The sequence below is a fragment of the Hibiscus syriacus genome, unplaced genomic scaffold, assembly GCF_006381635.1.
Source record: "Hibiscus syriacus cultivar Baekdansim isolate YM2019G1 unplaced genomic scaffold, ASM638163v2 tig00111272_pilon, whole genome shotgun sequence".
Lineage (NCBI taxonomy): Eukaryota > Viridiplantae > Streptophyta > Magnoliopsida > Malvales > Malvaceae > Hibiscus > Hibiscus syriacus.
Window position 1 is genome coordinate 123754 of NW_024063039.1, and position 20769 is coordinate 144522.

The 20769-nt window shown below is 32.4% G+C and overlaps 1 pseudogene; it reads right to left on the minus strand.

Annotated features, from left to right (window-relative positions):
- Nucleotides 1–7098: 7098 nt before the first annotated feature.
- On the minus strand, nucleotides 7099–8658 carry LOC120157442 (annotated as a pseudogene).
- Nucleotides 8659–20769: the final 12111 nt, after the last annotated feature.

Below are 20769 nucleotides of genomic sequence, written 5' to 3' on the forward strand. Positions count from 1 at the left end.
TTTCACACTTAGCGATGTCTGGGTTTTATGAGTTTTCCCAGTTTTCGCAGGCTGCTGGGATAGTCATTCATACACCTCCAGGGTCCTTATTCTATGGAGGTGTTTCATCGTCATAAGCTTCTTATAAAAAAAATTTAGCTGCTCAGGAGGACGACGACGATGAGGACGACGATGATGATGATGGTGATGATGATGACAGCGGGGAGTCACAACCAGTGATGCGAAAAAATCCTCCTTGAGACCGACAGCCACCGCCCTGCGGAACACATTCGCGTCGCAGACATCGATAGATTTTGTTTTTTTATTATATTTGTATTTAGTATTTTTATTGTAGTTGTTTATTGACTTTTTTATTGTAATTTTTTTATTATTTATCATTTAATACTTATTTTAATTCGTTAATATGGTTGGATTTATTTTAATTTATTTTGTTAAATTTGTTGGACTTTTTGTTAATTTATTTTGCTTAATTTTGTTTATTACCATTTAATATTAGCTATTGTAATTTGGTTATCATTTACCATTTAATACTTATTGTATCGTTAATATAAGTTATTCGTTAATATAACGCCAACGTCCAATCTCGTATAATTTTATCATTTTTTTAATCTTCATCAGCGGTTATCGAATAACATTAACTTGAAGTAAATGCAAATTAAAGTACAATAATTATTAATTGATAAACAACTATATCATTTCCTCATCAATTGTTATTTGATGACAACATAAGTAGACATGTTTTTCTAGTGTGTCCTGGGTTTCTACAATGCCCACATCTTCTGTCTTGTCTAGATCTTTCTCGAATATCCATATCATAATGAATTCGATTGGATTTTGGACTACCACACTCCCTCAATAAACTCGGATTTGGTACAATCGGAAGCCAATCTTGAACCCCATCAGAGTCTTTGTCATTACCTATGGGGGGAACTCAAATTCGTATACCTTAAAAACTTCAGATGGTAGGTATACGTGATCCACAAAATAGTTATAGTCTTGACATGTATGCGAGCAAGCTGCTATCACATGAGAGCATGGATATTTCAAAGCTTGAAAAAACCCGCAGTCGCACGTTCTATCCCTTAGATTTACTCTTAACGACACAACTTCAATCCCTTGAAGAGGTCGCGACAACTCTGTGACACGAAACATTTCATGCCTTCTAGAGAAGCTTGTTATAGACATCTCATTTGATGCATCAATTTTTTTCTGTAGATCTGTAACTAATCTAGGGTGATAGACATGACCGCCTTGCATCCAGGTTTGAGTTTGTCCCCCTAGCTTCGCAAAAAGCGCCCCCAAACGAAAATATATAGTCTTTACCAAAGTCGTTACAGGTAAGTGATGTGCACCCTTTAAGGTTGAATTGATTGCCTCTGCCAAGTTGGTCGTCATGTGTCCATATCGATATCCACCATCATATGCATTCGTCCACATTTCTTTATCGATGAGGCTGATGTAATCGTATCCTTCCTCGTTCTTCGCCCGCAAATCTTGAGGCATTAATTCAAACGTTCGAGGAAGAAGTTCGTAACCTGATCAAAAAATGTATAACTTACTAACCAGATCAAAATGATCAAAAGAAAACAAACTACATCAGTTTCACTTACCCATGCGCACAAGTAATTGACGCTCATCATTCTTCTTGTATCTTCCATGGTAGTTCGCAGCAATGTGTCGAAGACAATACCTATGTTGGACAAAGGGTGGTTGCCACATTGGACCCAAAGACTCCATTGTTGCTTTGATCCCAACTCGCGATCTGAAATGACACCGATTTTTCCCTCGTGATAACATGTGCACGTAAATTTCAGAGGGAAAAAGCCCAAGAATATGTAACTTCTCCTTCGACAAGAGCAAAAGCAACTGGAAGAATGTTGTGATTGCCATCTTGGACAACTGCCAATAATAAAACTTGCTTGTATTTTCCATACAAGAAAGTCTCGTCGATCTGGACCACATGTTTGCAGTATTTGACAGCATTAACGCGCTATGGGTAAGTCCAAAAAACCCGATAGAATTGGCATCGATCACGGAGAACTCGATCATTATGGTATGCATAGGAGGTTTTGAAGTCCACAATTGTCCCAGGATTCAACCTTCGTACCAGCCTGAAAGTTCGTTGTAAGATGCATCCCATTCGCCATAAAGTTTGACAATTGTATTTTGTTTTGTCAACCAAGCTTTTTTATAGGAGACAGTGTACTCATACTGCAATTGTATAGCTGAAATCAACACAACAACAGCTATATGAGAGCTTGTTTTTACCATGGGCATGATGGCTTGGCATATCACTTCCGAGTCCAAGTTGGGATGATCTTGGTTGACCCCTCCAGCACAACATGTGTGAGGACCGTTGTATACTGTTAGTTCCCATCTGCTGTTTTTCTTCTTCCTCTTCGATACGCGAACCATCCAGTTGCATCCGTTTTCGCGTCGAGTACAGTAGCATACATATTTTTCTGTCGTGGAGCGGTCGACTCTCGATTGAACAGAATTACGATATTGTAATTTTTTTATAGCCATCATCGCTTCTTCTTTGCTTGAAAACTCCATGCCTAAATATAACTCATCATTATTTATTGATGAATAATATCCATAGTCACCGAGATGAGGCATATCAGTAAATTCTGGCGCATACATTACACCATAATCAGCTTCATACATGTGTGCAGGAGGGTCAGTTTATGCCACATTTGCTGGAACTTCATCCACATCATCATCATCATCGGAGTTGAATTACAGTGATTCTGGGTGAATGAATAGTCCAGTCTCAGCACCATCCGCACCAGGCTCACGAAGCGGTTCTTCTGGTGGAGATGATGGTTCCTCCATGCTCTCCACATTTAGGTCGAAGAACCTACTACTTGCACGCTTTCCCCTTGAACTGGAAGGCATGTCAACATTCAGATAAAAAAAACTCGCAGTCGAATGCCTCCCCTTGGAGCTTGAAGCCATCGTGTCAAATGGAACTGCACAGACTGTTGTGTCGATGGCATCTCCATATTAAGGTCAAAGGGATTTGCAGATGAATGTCTTCCCCTTGAGCTGGACGTGATGTTGCCATACGGATTGTTCATCGACCACCTCGGTACATATCGTAAGGAGTTGCGGATGAATGTCTCTCCATTATGGCATTAAAATCATTACACATTACTGTCGTCGGGTTGTCAACTTGATCAACTTGTTCAGCCAGCCCATAATGGGAGCTTAATGATTGACCCCGAACAGCACGCACTTGAACAAACTTTGCATACATCTCAATATCGTCGTCTGAATAATTACTTTGAGAATCAGCCATCATTTCAACATAATCATTGCTTGATAGTTCGAAAGTTGTATAAGTTAATGGCAACAATGATGTTGGAAATCTGTAATGCGACAACGACATTCTTCTTCTACTACTTCCAACATGAATCTTCCTCGAAATCTTCGTTATCAGCTCCTCAAGAGTTATGTTTCTCTTCAATGATATTTTAACACGCTCATTTGATACGAAAACAACGCCGGTTTCATCTTCTCGAATTTCACCATCATAATAAACAATAGCTGAAAGTTGCGTCATTCTTTGAGTTTAAAAGTGCGGCAATATTATATCTGCAAAAAAAACAACTGAAACAAAACTGATTAAATAAATAATATATGAACGAAAATATAACAAAATAAAATTTTTATACATAAACGTAAATAATTTAAATAATATAATTTTATATTATTACATGTACCGTAAAACTATTTCGACGTATGCTCCCGCTTTCTAATTTTACAAACACGGAAATTAATTGACAACAATTAGTATAATATTTTTCCAAATAATCATAATAAACAATAAGTATAATAAAAAAAATTATCACAAAATTACCTAATAACGAAAAATCGCACGAACTTCTGAATCAAATATGAAAAGATTGTTGGATTTTTGTATTAAATTTTTATAATCGAGAGGAGATGTGAAGAGTTATTGGGGGAAATGGTATTTATAGCCGGGAAAAGTTACAAGACGTGATACATGCACCGTGCTTTACATAATTATATCAGATAAAGCTAAGACGCGGCCTGATCTGCGCCTAACATAATTGTGTTAACGGTAAAGCGCGGTCCCTGCCCTACGCTATACCCTACGTGGCCTAAGGCGCGCCCCAGGGATCGCGCTATGCACACATATATCACATGTCAGCATAAGGCGCTCCTTACCCCACGTGACACTAAATCAACGTTAAACGTATTACAGGGGCGCATCTTTTTGTAAATGATGTTAGATCAAAAAATATAATCTGAACGGTGCTTGATCGGAAAAAAAAACGGTGGACGGTGATATATCGGAAAAATCGCCCTCCATCCAGCTATTTAATTTTCCCTAAACGCGCCAATCACAGCCGTTCCCCTCTCAAAACAAGGGCAACTCAGAAGATCTATCCTTTGATTTTTTTCCTTATAAACCCTAACATCCCTCTGTTGTTTCGGTGCGTTACTGTGCTGTTCTGGATCTGTTTCTCACAGCAGCCGCTGCCCTTATCTCTATCACCTCCACTATTTCCACCTCTTTCACACGATATATAGAAGCTTATCATTGGCTTGTATCACTTTTTACAAAATACCCGTTTTGTGTTTCACTCCTAAAACCTGCATTTTATTATCAGCTGATGGCGCAACCGCAGTGAATGGAGAAAAAAACGTATTCTTGATTTACATGGTGGCTGGAAAGCTCTATCTGATGCATCAGTTTTTTTTTGTGTGCTGTTAAAAATGATATCAGATTTTAAAGTTTGTTTAAATGGATTTTGCCCAATGATGGATAACTTCTTTAATGGAGCCGCTTTTCTGATTTTTGTTTTTGGGCGTTTACAATCATCATCTGTTGTTCTATCTTCCCCACCTCTCTCTCTCTCTCCGTGTTTCCCTCCTCTCTTCCTTTCTTGTTACTCTTCCTCTTCCTCTCTTCGGCTGATGATTGGTAAATTCCCTTTAATGAAATTCAGTTTGTTAATGATGCGAATGACCAAATATAGCTATGAGATCTGAGGGCTTCGCTTAACTTTTTAAATTTGATTATTTTTCTGTTCCCCCCCCCCGGCGGATGATTTACCCTTAAAAGAATGCATGCTTATTTGGGGTTTTACAAGTGATAAATCTTTTAGCTGTCAATTTTTCCCTTAGTAACTACAGTAGGGAAATGTAATGATTCTGGGTAGTAGTTTGATTTCATTATATGTGTTCTATGCCTCTTTAGCATCATTCTTCGTTATTTGGGTAGTGATGACAGTGGAAATGTAATGATATCTTTTAGTAGTCTATAGTTCCTTCTTTGTCGATGTTATATGGGGTTCTACAAATATGTATTGGGTTTCATTCATATGGTTTTGGCCCAATGATGGACAACTCACTTTTGATTGCGATGGTTTTTGTCTTCGGTTCATCTTTGGCTTTTGCCTTTAGCACATCACCTCCCTTCCTTCATTCTCCCTCTCTCTCTCTCTCTCTCTCTCTCTCCCCCCCCCCCATGCAATGTATTAATTTTTCCACACACACACATATATACCATATATTCATTTCTTTGGAGGGTAGGTGATGTGTGAAAAGCTCTTGATGAATTTGTGTAGACTTAGACTGTACATGATCTTGATATAGCTATGAGATCTGAGGGCTTTTTTAATTTTTATATTAATAAATCAGAGAAAAGCAAGTATTTTAGTTTTTTATTAAGAAAAAATGTTACCATATGGTATAGACAGGAGAGCAGAAGAGAAGACTGCCTCTTAAGTGGTCTAGTCTGTGTTCCAGATTCAATATTATGCTCCAATCGTGTTTCATGGTGAGTACTCTTTCTATGTTATTTTTCGCCACTGATCCAGTACTGCGTGGAAGTGCTACCTGTTTTGAATTTTAATTTCAGACGGCTGAAAACACTTTTTTTCTGAAAAAAATGTATTTGGTCTGGGACTACTACAGTAAACAACTTAGTTATTTCTGATCTCCAACTCGGCTGTATCCTTTGAGCAATGACAAGTCGTAGTTATGTTTTCAATATTTAGAGTTTCTTTTGTTCACACGAATTGCTGATTTTTAACTCAAATACTAAATCAAGTTGAATTTTTTTGGTCAAGTTAGATAATGGCTTAAATATACAAAAAGAGTACGTATATCTTTGATTCCAGTTTAGTATCAACTTTTATTCCGTTTCATAGTCTAACATTTAATTTAAATTGGATTAAACAGTGACTCTCCGTTAATTTTAACTGTTAAATGTCACTGACATGTTTTGAATATTAAAAAATAATTTCTAAAAATAATAAATTAATTAAAGAAATGATTTCTTTCACTCTATTCCTCTATCTCTTACCCTTATACTTTTTTTCTGGATTCGTTTCTCACCGCCGCCTCTATCTCCACCACCTCCACTTCTCCCACCTCTTTCACACGATATATAGAAGCCTTTCATTTGTTTTCTTTTATCACTTTTACAAAGTACCCATTTTTGCGTTTGACTCCTAAAATCAGTATTTTTTTCTGCTGAAAAGGAAAAAATGTAATCTTGATTTACAATACATTACATGGTGGCTGGAAAGCTCTATCTGATGCTTTTAGGTTTTTGTGCTATTAAAAATGTTATCAGCCTTTAAAGTTAGGTTAATTGGATTTTGCCCTATGATGGATAACTCATTGAATGGAGCAGCTTTTCTGATTTTGTTTTGGGGCGTTTACAATCATCGTCTGTTGTTCTATCTCCCTTATCTGTTACTGGAAATGTAATTATATTTATATAGTTTTTATTTTTGTTAAATACTTCAATCAAGTTATTTGATAGTTAATCAATAGTTAATCAAATAGGTGATGTGTTATTTAAAACATTTTAATATAATTATATAATTGGTACATATTATTTATATATTATTTCAGTTTGGTTTTTATTTTAATAATTTAAAATTATGATAAGGTATATAAATAATTCCTAAACTTTTAGGACATTTATATTTTAGTTACTCAACTTTTAAAATTTATAATATAAACATTAAACTTTTAGTTTATTTTCAGTAAGGTTTATGATGTTACTCTCTGTTATTTTTAGATGATGTGGCATGTTAACTCTATTAGACTCCCTCAATCTTTTTCTTCCTCCTCTTCTTCTTCTCTCACATCGTCGTTAACCTCACTCTTCTTCTTCTTCTTATTCTCACACGCCCCTGATAGCCTCACTCTTCTTGTAGCCATGACATCGAGTTTGAAAGTGCTTTCCAAAAGTCGCTGGCATTGCATGAAACTGAAATTATTTGATCAGAAAATTTCACTTTCTTTTTAGAGCATGCTTATAATTATATACATACGGCAGAACAAAGACACGTTAAAAGGAATTGCTGACTTGCAATGAAAGGCCATCCATAATGCCTGCTTCACAAAATGGAACAAAAGCCAAATAAGCAAAAAGAAGACCGACTTCATATCTATCTAGAGAAGATAAAAGAAATTGATTTTTGGTATAAAAACGGCTAGGGAAGTGTCACCGAAAATCGAAACATTACATGTCAGTTGCAATTCCAAAGGCTCTTTTCTCCATAGGCGTAAATGCACCAGCAGAAGATGCCCTTCTCCAAAGACCCTGAGAATGTGTTGGGACCTTTTTCCAACGATGAAAAGCTAAAGCAAAATGTCATATCATTAGATATAAATAGGCACTATTTTGAAAAACAATAGCAATTCCAAGCAATATTTAACGGTCCATTTCCCTCATTTTCACAAGAATACTCCAGCAAAAAGGGAACTGAGATGTATTCCTATATCTTTTGAATAGATGATATATTACATGCTCATATACAGGATCATTAACCTTATTCTCAACAAGATTGGTGATTATTTGCACCCTTCAGAAGTGTAAAGGGATCTAAAACATTCAAAATTCTTGTAAAAACTACGTCCATTCCATCATTATCTTGCTCTGTATACCATGATTAAGTACAGGCAATGACTTTGCAACGGCCGTTTAAAGGGAAACAGTATATCCCGACTTATGGGATTGTTTTAGCTTGGTTAGCGGTTCTCTTTTAAGAAAAGCCCAATAACAACATCGCAATACTTGATGTCAACAGAAAATGCTAGATCTCGAAGATTTGGAATTAGATAAGCAGCATCTCTTTCTACTATTGTACTGCCATCATTCAATGAAAGGTTGGTTAAATCTCTTTTAAGGACGGATAAACCCATACTTCAAATGAAAATTGTCAAACAATATACTTGAGTATAACAGAAGCCGGTCCAAGACTCTGGTGTAATCTTCATGATTATGCATTTAGGCTAAACCTCTCATAGCACCCTGAAATAGCCTAATGACAAAGTATGTTTTGCGTTTAAACGCATGCTCTTTCTCAAAATGATTCCAAGAATTTTCTTGTAGAGAAAGGACACTCGATACTTTCTCGCTAGTTGCTTTTGTAAAGTCAGCTGCACTATTTTTACCATCATCACGGAAGACTAGCCACTGTACAGAAAAAAGCTACTTCATTTCTTAAGTTACTGAAAATAAAAATAGCAACTCGAAAACTCACATATAGTTTATATAAAATGACAGACCTGCTCCTCTGTTTTTGTCTCAAGTCCACCAAGAAGTAATAGAAGATTATTACACATACCTTCAGAACTGCTCTGTTAAACAGATGCATGATCAAAGATAAAGTTTTAAAAAAACATATACCTTTCGATTTTCCAAAACTACTGCTTGTACTGAGAGGCATATCGGGGTGTTTAAGAAGAAGAAGAATAAGAGTGGGGTTAACAGGGGTGTGAGAAGAGAATAAAAGTTTAGGAACTATTTATATATTTTACTTTTAAAATAATGATATGTGTCATCACCATATTAGATTATTAAATTTCTTTTAATTTAATAGAGTGACACATGTCATATTCATGTTGAAAGATCCCTTAGGTAAAGGAAAAAGCATCAAACCATTGGATCAAGAAATCTATTTAATTTGTTTTATATAATAAATAATATATATCTTTTTATCTTAGTAAATTTTACTTTATACAACAAATAATATAATTAATATATAAAACATATTAAAAACTTATTTAATTGTATAATTTAATATTATATATTTATCAATAGTTATATATATGATAAATTATAATTTAATAGAATAATGTATAGCCAAAATTACGAATATAATAAATATACTAAAACTTTTCTTTAATATTTTTATATCAAAATAATAATAAAATATTTTAAGTCAATATATTTTTAAAAACATGTTTTTAAAAATTAAGATAAAAAAATATATTTTTAAGTGAAGATAAAGTTAAAATATATATTTTTACATTAAAATAAAATATATTTAATAGGTTAAGATAAAATAAAATATATTTAATAAATTACGATAAAAATACAAAAAATTTAAAAAATTTAAGAATCAAGATATATAAAATATTATATTCATATTTTTGTTAATATAAAATATTATATTAATAAATATATATAATAAAAAATTATATAATTAAATAAAAAAATTAATATGTTTTATATATTCGTATTTTTTGTTAATGTAATAAATATTCTTACTTTTTATTTATTAATTATATTATTTGATGTCTAATTTTTTTTACTAAGATACAAATGGTTGTCCTTTGTTCCCATATGTAATAGGGGTAAGGGGGAGGTAAGATAGTAGGCTACCCTCAACACTAGGTTGAGAGCAGCTTCCGTAGAAGACCTCCGAATTATGAAATGTCCTCCGTGAGACTCGATCCCACGACCTCAAGGTTAAGAACCTTGAGCTCTACCAACTGAGTTGGATAATCATCTCTTTACCCAAGATATATATTATTTGTTAGATAAAGCAAACTAAATGGATTTCTTTACCCAATGATTTGGCACTTTCCCATTCATCCAAGTGATCCTTGGTTTGAATCTCTCCCTTAGCCACTTATATTTTTGATTTATTTTCGTTCAACGAGAAGGTGACATGTGTCCTTCTTTAGCTGGCAGAAAGTAAATTTATTAAATTAAAAATAAATTAAGTCTTCAAATCGAATGATGACATATGTAAATAAATGGATGTCCCTTGTTCCCATATGTAATGGGGTAAGGGGGAGGTAAGATAGTAGGCTACCCCCAACACTAGATTGAGAGCAGCTTCCATAGGAGACCTCCAAATTATGAAATACCCTCCATGGGACTCGATCCCACGACCTCAAAGTTAAGAACCAAATTATTTTAATTTATTAAAATGATGATGAAATTAAAAGAATATATAAGTAACATGGATCAATTATGTAATTATACCAAAATGTTTTAACTGCCATGTCACATGTTTCGTTAATTGTTAACGACAAGTAGTTTGATTGAACTATTTAAATATTTGGATGGTTTGTGTGATCAAATTGAAATATCAGTAGCCAAAATGATTTTTGACTATAGTTGATTGGTCAACCGTATAGTTTACCCTATATTTAAATGTAATATATATATATATATATATATATATATATAAGGTAAAATTGAAGGATTTGATTCAAACTTAAAAACTAATTATTAAAATATTTGAATTTTATTTTATAATTTATTTTTTAAAAAAAATTAACCTGGTTAAAAATTTTGTTTTTTGAATCATGTCAAATTTTATTCACCCCTGTATATGACAGTTCAAATACTGACATATAATCCCTCTTATTTTTTTTCATGAAGACATCATCCCTTATACCAATCAAAATCATATTATTTGATTATTCTATTTAACGGTTAAAATCAAAATTAACTGTCGTTTCAGTATAACACATAAATTAATATCTCGAAATATAATTAAAGAATTTTATCATACACGTCTAGGGGATGTCTAAGGAAAGTCAGCTTAATATAAGGCTAAGGAAAGGCACAATTGGAAATGTTAATTTTGTTTTAACATTTTTCGGTGCAGCGCTACCTAAAATGTTAATTTTGTTACCTAAAATGTTAATTTTTAATGTTTCCGGTTGCAACCGGAAATGTTATGGAGAAAGTAACAATTTTTGTTACAACCGAAAACTTTAAAAGATTAACATAATAGGTAACAAAATTAACATTTTAGGTAGCGCTATACCGAAAATATTAAAAAATATTAACATTTCTGGTTACGTCTTTTCTTAACCTTATATTAAACTGTCGTATAACAGAACTACCCTACATTTCTAACATTTTTTAAAATAGAAATTGCATTTGAAAAACTTTTGATTATTTTAATCAAGTCATTCGGCTAAGGTAAGTTCAATCCCTTTCATCCTTAGGGTCTGCCCATACATTCGTCACTTGATTTTGACATTTCTTCAATTATTAAAAGCCACTTGTCAAAAACAAAACAAAACAAGTAACGCATCAAATTTAATAGCTTTTTAACATGCTTCCTTGCTCATGCAGTGCAGGTGTTTTTACCCAAAAAAACATTCAATCATTAAATAATTATATATCAGACACCGATCAACCTAATTTTATCTATCTACCACCCTTTGTAATAGCGTGACAAAAAAACTTGGATCACCATCTATACCTTCCAAAATTACCCCCAATCATCTGTCTTAATTACCTCGTCCCCTTACCTTATAAATACCCCTCATACAAACCTCAAATCACACCAAAACAAAAATTATCTCTTCTTATCACTCATTCTGACAAAGCTCAAGTAGGTTATGTTATTATTCTTAGAAGGTAAATTATTGTTATTATATTATTATCATTAAATAGTTAATTATTTTATTATATATTTATGCCTAATTTTTTTTTTGCAGTTATAAAATGGAAGACATTGTTGTGTTTAGATAGAAATCATATCGCGAGCCATTTTGTCGATACGATAACAATTTATTTAATTTATATTACTTTTATTATTATGTTATGTTAATTATTACGAATATTTTATTTATTTATTTATTTAATATTAGTTTATATTTTAATTTGTATATTATTTATTTAATTAAGGAAATGGTTGTATATAAGACCCATTTATTTGTAATGTTAAGTTAGAAATATCAAGTCGTGTATGGCCGTATTTAGTGGATGCTGGATTTGATTACATAGCTACCTTGAAAGCAATCTTATTTTTGCACTGGTCGAGATGTGGAGACCAGAGATACACACCTTCCATCTTTTGTGTGGGGAGTGTACGATTACGCTGGAGGATGTTTCTTTACATCTGGGGCTACCAGTAGACGGGGATGTCATTTCGGGTGTGACGGATGGTGACTGTCATTCATTGTGCGATGAGTATCTTATGGGTATCCCTCCTAATTTCAACGGTGGTCGAATACCTTTATCATGGTTGACGACATATGTTGAACAATTAAGTGAAGACTGTTCCAAGGAACATGCTAAAAGAGTTGCTCTGGCTTGCATATTACGACTGATATGAGGGATCTTGATGACTGATAAATATCGAAACCAAGTTCATTATATGTGGTTGCGTCACCTCACCAATTTTTGAGTTGTCGGGTCATTCAGTTAGGGCTCTACAGTTTTCGCATCTATGTATAGAGAAATGTGTCGAGCAACTGATTATTAGGAAAATACCATCGGTGTGTAACACCCCCAACCCGTATCCGACCCGGATACGAGTCCGAAGTGTCACATTATCTTTTCAAACATTTATTCATATAAAATAGTGAGTAATTTAAAAACTTTTATAACATTGAACTTATTCAAAACGTTTACAAAACTATTCAGAGCTTATACAATATATTCTTTTGATTACATGCCAACTAAAACTTTATTTATTAAAATACGTATTATTCACCTCTTTTTTGATCTGACATTTGGTAAGGAGAACTGATCTGTCTTGCTCTATATTGCTCTTTACTCTTCTCGAAACCTATGTGTGAAACAATCACACGCTAAGTCGTTGACTTAGTGAGGCATATAAACATATAATAAAAACCATAGAACATTTCATATAACAAAACACATACATGTACAAATACTATCATTATCATTAACATATCTATCATATAATATCATACATTTTTCCAATCAATACCCATTTCATCCGATGAATATGTATTCTAAACATTTGATCATGACATTTCAATATGCATGTATCTATTACACGATAACATATATAATCATATCATGCACATACGAAACTTACCTTCTTGTACCACTTTCACTTTAAAGTTTGTATTTCAATTGCCCATGTATATTATTGAGAATAGAGGTATGTGAGTACATTGAGGTTGTGCACTAATGCTGTCACCACAGCTCGTATCAATTCCCTCATGGGGCACCGAACCTTAGTTCAGTATTCGTCCCATAGGACAACTTTATATGTCCCGTAGGACCACTATATCCCGAAGGACTACTCCTTAAGAACCACATACATAATACAATGGCTCCAATAAGTGTATCGAAGTACTACATATAGGTTCCACATAATTACATACATGTCCCGAAAGACCACGTAGAACCCTCGACTCTTGGCATGCCAACTATACCTATAGCTCTCATATCATATACTATGGGCATTATTCTTATGTTTCATATCACTTGTTCCTTTTCTTCTGTCACATACCATATGTATGTGTGAACATACATCTCATATCATATAACCTTTATCTCAAGTGCATGTAATCACGTATTACATGTAATCACGTAGATCATTTCATATGGATTATATCATTTCTCATTTTTCATGTAAATACACATGTCATATCTTATTCACATATGTTCATATATACATCATATATCACATAGAATAACATATAAACTTATACATATATTCATGTACATACTTTCATATAGTTCGTATATCAATGCCCTATAACTTATCTCATATTATTTATATCCTAGTTTCATATATTTACTTAATTCAATTTCACATAACTTGTTACCTATATATATTCTTATAACTTATCATCACATAACTCCCATAACATCTTCCTATAGCTTCATAGATCTTTACTATATGACTCATATATTATATGTTCATTTAAGCCAATAACTCTTCCCATATAGCTTATCTTACATGTTCATATAATCACTTCTGTCAATGTCTCCTAATATATATATTATTTTCATATTTTCCTATAGGTCAATGTTATTTAACTTGTCTCACTTTTCATTTCATCTCATAAGTTGGTTATACTAATTCTCATATATTTAACTCGTGTAATTTATATCTTGTTATTTATATCTTCAACTAGACCTATATCCACATGTTCATAATCACATAACTTATATTCTTTTTCATATAATCACATATGTCTATGTCGTTTAACTTATCATTTATATCTATATCATCTATTTTATATCATTTTCTCTTGCTATCACATAAGTCCTTGCTATTTTTACATAGTTCGTGATCCTATAGTCAATTATAATAGCATATGTTTATCTTATCTAATATCATATAGTTCTTTAACTTATGTCTTATATCACATATTTATATTATAAAACTTATATAATCGCATATACTATTTAAACCAGTTCACATAGCTTATCACACTAACATATATTCATTCAATTCATGTAACATATGCAATACATATAACATGTGTACCCATTTTCATGCACTCATGCAAACATAAGAATCACAATTCAAATAACATTTTTAGGAGTCCCTTCTTACCATAGTGACTCCATCACTGGCTCATCGCAAGCCAATGTTTATTTGATACATAAGTACAATTTAAATTGCACTCACCTTAGCTTTGCTTTGATTTGAATCAATCCTAATCCTTCGATTGTTCCCGAAGAAGCTTACTTTTAGTATCTACATAATCACACATGGATCTATATCAGTATTATAACTAATATACTCTAACGGTTCACTCTTTATATTAAGATAAATGTCAATTTCTTCTTTCAATAAGGGTATGCATCGATGCACTACTGATGCATCGGTGCATAAAATACATTCGATGTTGTATTATTATTGGGATGCATCGATGCATGCCTTATGCATCGTTGCACTAATTGCATTCGATGTTTCTATTTTAGAAGAGTGCATCGATGCACTACCTGTGCATCGATACATCTTCAAACAAATTTCTGGGTTTTAACCTTGATGCATCGATGCACTCTACCCAGAACCTCTTTTTGAACCCGAAAATCATCAACTCTTCACTCAAATGCTTCATATTTCATCCCCTTTCATAATCCTAACTTTCATATACATGTTTAAACTCATTTATAATCATTTATCACATATTTAACCTTAATATCTTCTCCTCTTTAGGAACTTCAAGAATCATACCCTATTTTCCACATGTTTCAAATCCAATTCTAACACTTAATACTTCTTAATTTAGCTGATAACAAGTCAAATTTAGTTCCCAATTCAACTTATCATCTCTTTTCCAAAGATTCACTTAAAAACCCATTTTCTTTAATCTTTCATAACTCCTTTATCTTTTGATTTTAAGATAACTTAAGCTTTCCTTAAGCTTAGTTATCCTCTAATGATAAAAACCCAACCTTTAATTCAACAAATAATCAAGAAATCAGAAACTCACCTTTGCTTAGCTTCCACGGGGAGGAGGAAGAAGAAATGAAGAAGAAGATGAAAATGTTTTCATCTTCCACGTTTTCATCTCTTATAAAAGGGATAAAATATCTTTAATGTCAAATGACCATTTTACCCTTTAATTCCTTTAATAATTACTAACAACTTATAGGAAATATTTTCAAACAAATCACTGAACTAATCCATTCTTCTACTTTAGTCACCAAATTCTGAAACTTTACAATTTGGTCACTAACCCATAGTTTGGGATGTTACAAATCTCCCCTCCTTTTAAGAAAATTCGTCCTCGAATTTTCACTGCACATCTTGATAAGAACATATCTTCTAATGTTCTTATGTTGCTTCCCTGACTTATTCTTTCTTGTCATCATCGGACACTTACTTTTCAATCCTTTAGTTTTCCAACTATCTTTTTCGTTATACATTCATCTTTTGTTGCTTATCATATAAACAATAACCAATAATATCAATCCATTGTTGTCTTTTCTCTCATTTGATTATGCATTTTTTTCCTTTGACCTTTCTAAAATTCATATAATATTACTTATCCTGTAGACAGTAACATCAATTCTTATCACTCAAAATCAAAAATCAATCAATTGATTTCTTTCCTCATTTTCTAATTAATTCACCACAATCCAAACTTTTACTCGTTCTTTCATCCTTGTCTGTATTACGATACACATAATCTCTTCATATAACCTTACATACTTTTCTCACTTCTAATCAAACTTACAATCTGCACTTCCTTACAACCCTTTATCATATTAATCATTTAAACACTATCTTTTCATTTCTTTATCCATTATCCTTATTATCAAAATCTTCTATATACATATCATATCTTTATCACCTCTTTATAACGTTAATAACCAACTTCACTTATACATAACCTCATTCTTTACTATCTCTTATAATTGTATTTTGCTTCATCAACTTCTAATCCTTTAACTTAATATACTCTAACTTCATAACTCTGTTAATCAACATCGATTCTTCTAATCTAAAGCAAAAACCTTCATCTAACCATTCATATACATTCTTTGCAATTGGAATTATTTCAACAATTACCAAATCTTAATAATCATCTCACCCCTTTATAATACTTTTCCCACTTCAATTTTTATAACTCTAACAGAACTTTTAATCTAATTCACAAAGGTTGTCTTTAACCTTGGTTTATTATCAATTAAATCATTGCTTAATCTTTCAGTACCAGACCATACTAATTGAGTCTGTCTGACTCTCTTTGATGGTACTGAACTCTATGAAGCACCAATTCTCTTAATCATATCCACACTCTTGCTTATACCCAATATTATCCCTTCGTTTCAAACTCATAAGCTCTGGCTTCATATACCTTATACACTTATCACTGATGCACTTATCCTTGAACTCTTTTATAAATTCTCACTAATTCATTTAATCTTTTAACGTCCTTATGGTGACACTCGTTCACCATATTCCATCTTATCCACATAATAACAAACTTCTCAATTTAATTTCTCCACTATGGAGAAATGAACATCTTCTAGCATTATCTTCATATCATTTATCCAAAGGTCTGTAACAACAGAGCCTTCCTCAAATTCACCCTTGAGCTCGGGTGCTCATAACTCTTTTAACTATTTCGATACATTCATTCAACATAATGAAAAACATTCTCTAATCTTATACAGGCACTCCCTAAGGTTTTTCGCTCTTCTCCCTGCCTGGCCAGGGCAGGTGAATGCTATTACCTTCAGGTCTATCGCCTTGTATTTCACTTTGAAACTCTTATAATTATACTTCTATTATCACATATTAATATTTCTATTAGCAAGACATCACACTCCTTACACTATCATATCAGAATTTTTTTTTCCACTTTGAGTTGGCATGTATATATATATATATATATATATTTAAAACACTTTTGACTTCGATTTAAGCCTAGAATCGGCTAAACCGTAGCTCTGATACCATTAAATGTAACACCCCCAACCCGTATCCGACCCGAATACGAGTCCGAAGTGTCACATTGTCTTTTCAAACATTTATTCATATAAAATAGTGAGTAATTTAAAAACTTTTATAACATTGACTTATTCAAAACGTTTACAAAACTATTCAGAGCTTATACAATATATTCTTTTGATTACATGCCAACTAAAACTTTATTTATTAAAATACGTATTATTCACCTCTTTTCTGATCTGACATTTGGTAAGGAGAACTGACCTATCTTGCACTATATTGCTCTTTACTCTTCTCGAAACCTACGTGTGAAACAATCACACGCTAAGTCGTTGACTCAGTGAGGCATATAAACATATAATAAAAACCATAGAACATTTCATATAACAAAACACATACCTGTACAAATACTATCATTATCATTAACATATCTATCATATAATATCATACATTTTTCCAATCAATACCCATTTCATCCGATGAATATGTATTCTAAACATTTGATCATGACATTTCAATATGCATGTATCTATTACACGATAACATATATAATCATATCATGCACATACGAAACTTACCTTCTTGTACCACTTTCACTTTAAAGTTTGTATTTCAATTGCCCATGTATATTATTGAGAATAGAGGTATGTGAGTACATTGAGGTTGTACACTAATGCTGTCACCACAGCTCGTATCAATTCCCTCATGGGGCACCGAACTTTAGTTCAGTATTCGTCCCGTAGGACCACTGTATATGTCCCGTATGACCACTATGTCCCGAATGACTACTCCTTAAGAACCACATACATAATACAATGGCTCCAATAAGTGTACCGAAGTACTACATATAGGTTCCACATAATTACATACATATCCCGAAGGACCATGTAGAACCCTCAACTCTTGGCATGCCAACTATACCTATAGCTCTCATATCATATACTATGGGCATTATTCTTATGTTTCATATCACTTGTTCCTTTTCTTCTATCACATACCATATGTATGTGTGAACATACATCTCATATCATATAAGCTTTATCTCAAGTGCATGTAATCACGTATTACATGTAATCACGTAGATCATTTCATATGGATTATATCATTCTCATTTTCATGTAAACACATGTCATATCTTATTCATATATGTTCATATATACATCATATATCACATAGAATAACATATAAACTTATACATATATTCATGTACATACTTTCATATAGTTCGTATATCAATGCCCTATAACTTATCTCACATTATTTATATCCTAGTTTCATATATTTACTTAATTCAATTTCACATAACTTGTTACCTATATATATTCTTATAACTTATCATCACATAACTCCCATAACATCTTCCTATAGCTTCATAGATCTTTACTATATGACTCATATATTATATGTTCATTTAAGCCCATAACTCTTCCCATATAGCTTATCTTACATGTTCATATAATCACTTCTGTCAATGTCTCCTAATATATATATTTTCATATTTTCCTATAGGTCAATGTATTTAACTTGTCTCACTTTTCATTTCATCTCATAAGTTGGTTATACTAATTCTCATATATTTAACTCGTGTAATTTATATCTTGTTATTATATCTTCAACTAGACCTATATCCATATGTTCATAATCACATAACTTATATTCTTTTTCATATAATCACATATGTCTGTGTCGTTTAACTTATCATTTATATCTATATCATCTATTTTATATCATTTTCTCTTGCTATCACATAAGTCCTTGCTATTTTTACATAGTTCGTGATCCTATAGTCAATTATAATAGCATATGTTTATCTTATCTAATATCATATAGTTCTTTAACTTATGTCTTATATCACATATTTATATTATAAACTTATATAATCACATATACTATTTAAACCAGTTCACATAGCTTATCACACTAACATATATTCATTCAATTCATGTAACATATGCAATACATATAACATATGTACCCATTTTCATGCACTCATGCAAACATAAGAATCACAATTCAAATGACATTTTTAGGAGTCCCTTCTTACCATAGTGACTTCATCACTGGCTCATCGCAAGCCAATGTTTATTTGATACATAAGTACAATTTAAATTGCACTCACCTTAGCTTTGCTTTGATTTGAATCAATCCTAATCCTTCGATTGTTCCCGAAGAAGCTTACTTTTAGTATCTACATAATCACACATAGATCTATATCAATATTATAACTAATATACTCTAACGGTTCACTCTTTAGATTAAGATAAATGTCAATTTCTTCTTTCAATAAGGGTATGCATCGATGCACTACTGATGCATCGGTGCATAAAATACATTCGATGTTGTATTATTATTGGGATGCATCGATGCACTAATTGCATTCGATGTTTCTATTTTAGAAGAGTGCATCGATGCACTACCTGTGCATCGATACACCTTCAAACAAATTTCTGGGTTTTAACCTTGGTGCATCGATGCACTCTGCCCAGAACCTCTTTTTGAACCCGAAAATCATCAACTCTTCACTCAAATGCTTCATATTTCATCCCCTTTCATAATCCTAACTTTCATATACATGTTTAAACTCATTTATAATCATTTATCCCATCTTTAACCTTAATATCTTCTCCTATTTAGGAACTTCAAGAATCATACCATATTTTCCACATGTTTCAAATCCAATTCTAACACTTAATACTTCTTAATTTAGCTGATGACAAGTCAAAATTTAGTTCCCAATTCAACTTATCATCTCTTTTCCAAAGATTCACTTAAAAACCCATTTTCTTTAATCTTTCATAACTCCTTTATCTTTTGATTTTAAGATAACTTAAGCTTTCCTTAAGCTTAGTTATCCTCTAATGATAAAAACCCAACCTTTAATTCAACAAATAATCAAGAAATCAGAAACTCACCTTTGCTTAGCTTCCACGGGGAAGAGGAAGAAGAAATGAAGAAGAAGATGAAAATGTTTTCATCTTCCACGTTTTCATCTCTTATAAAAGGGATAAAATATCTTTAATGTCAAATGACCATTTTACCCTTTAATTCCTTTAATAATTACTAACAACTTTTAGGAAATATTTTCAAACAAATCACTGAACTAATCCATTCTTCTACTTTAGTCACCAAATTCTGAAACTTTACAATTTGGTCACTAACCCATAGTTTGGGATGTTACACGGTGGGTGTCTTTTGCTTCTACAGTCATGGGCGTGGTATTGCATGCCCTTTTTATGTCCGGTGGTGAAGAACATATTAGTCTTCCCGTTATTGTTGAGGTAATTTCAATACTGAGTTCATATATAAATAATTTTTTTGAGTATATAATGAATATTTTTTACAA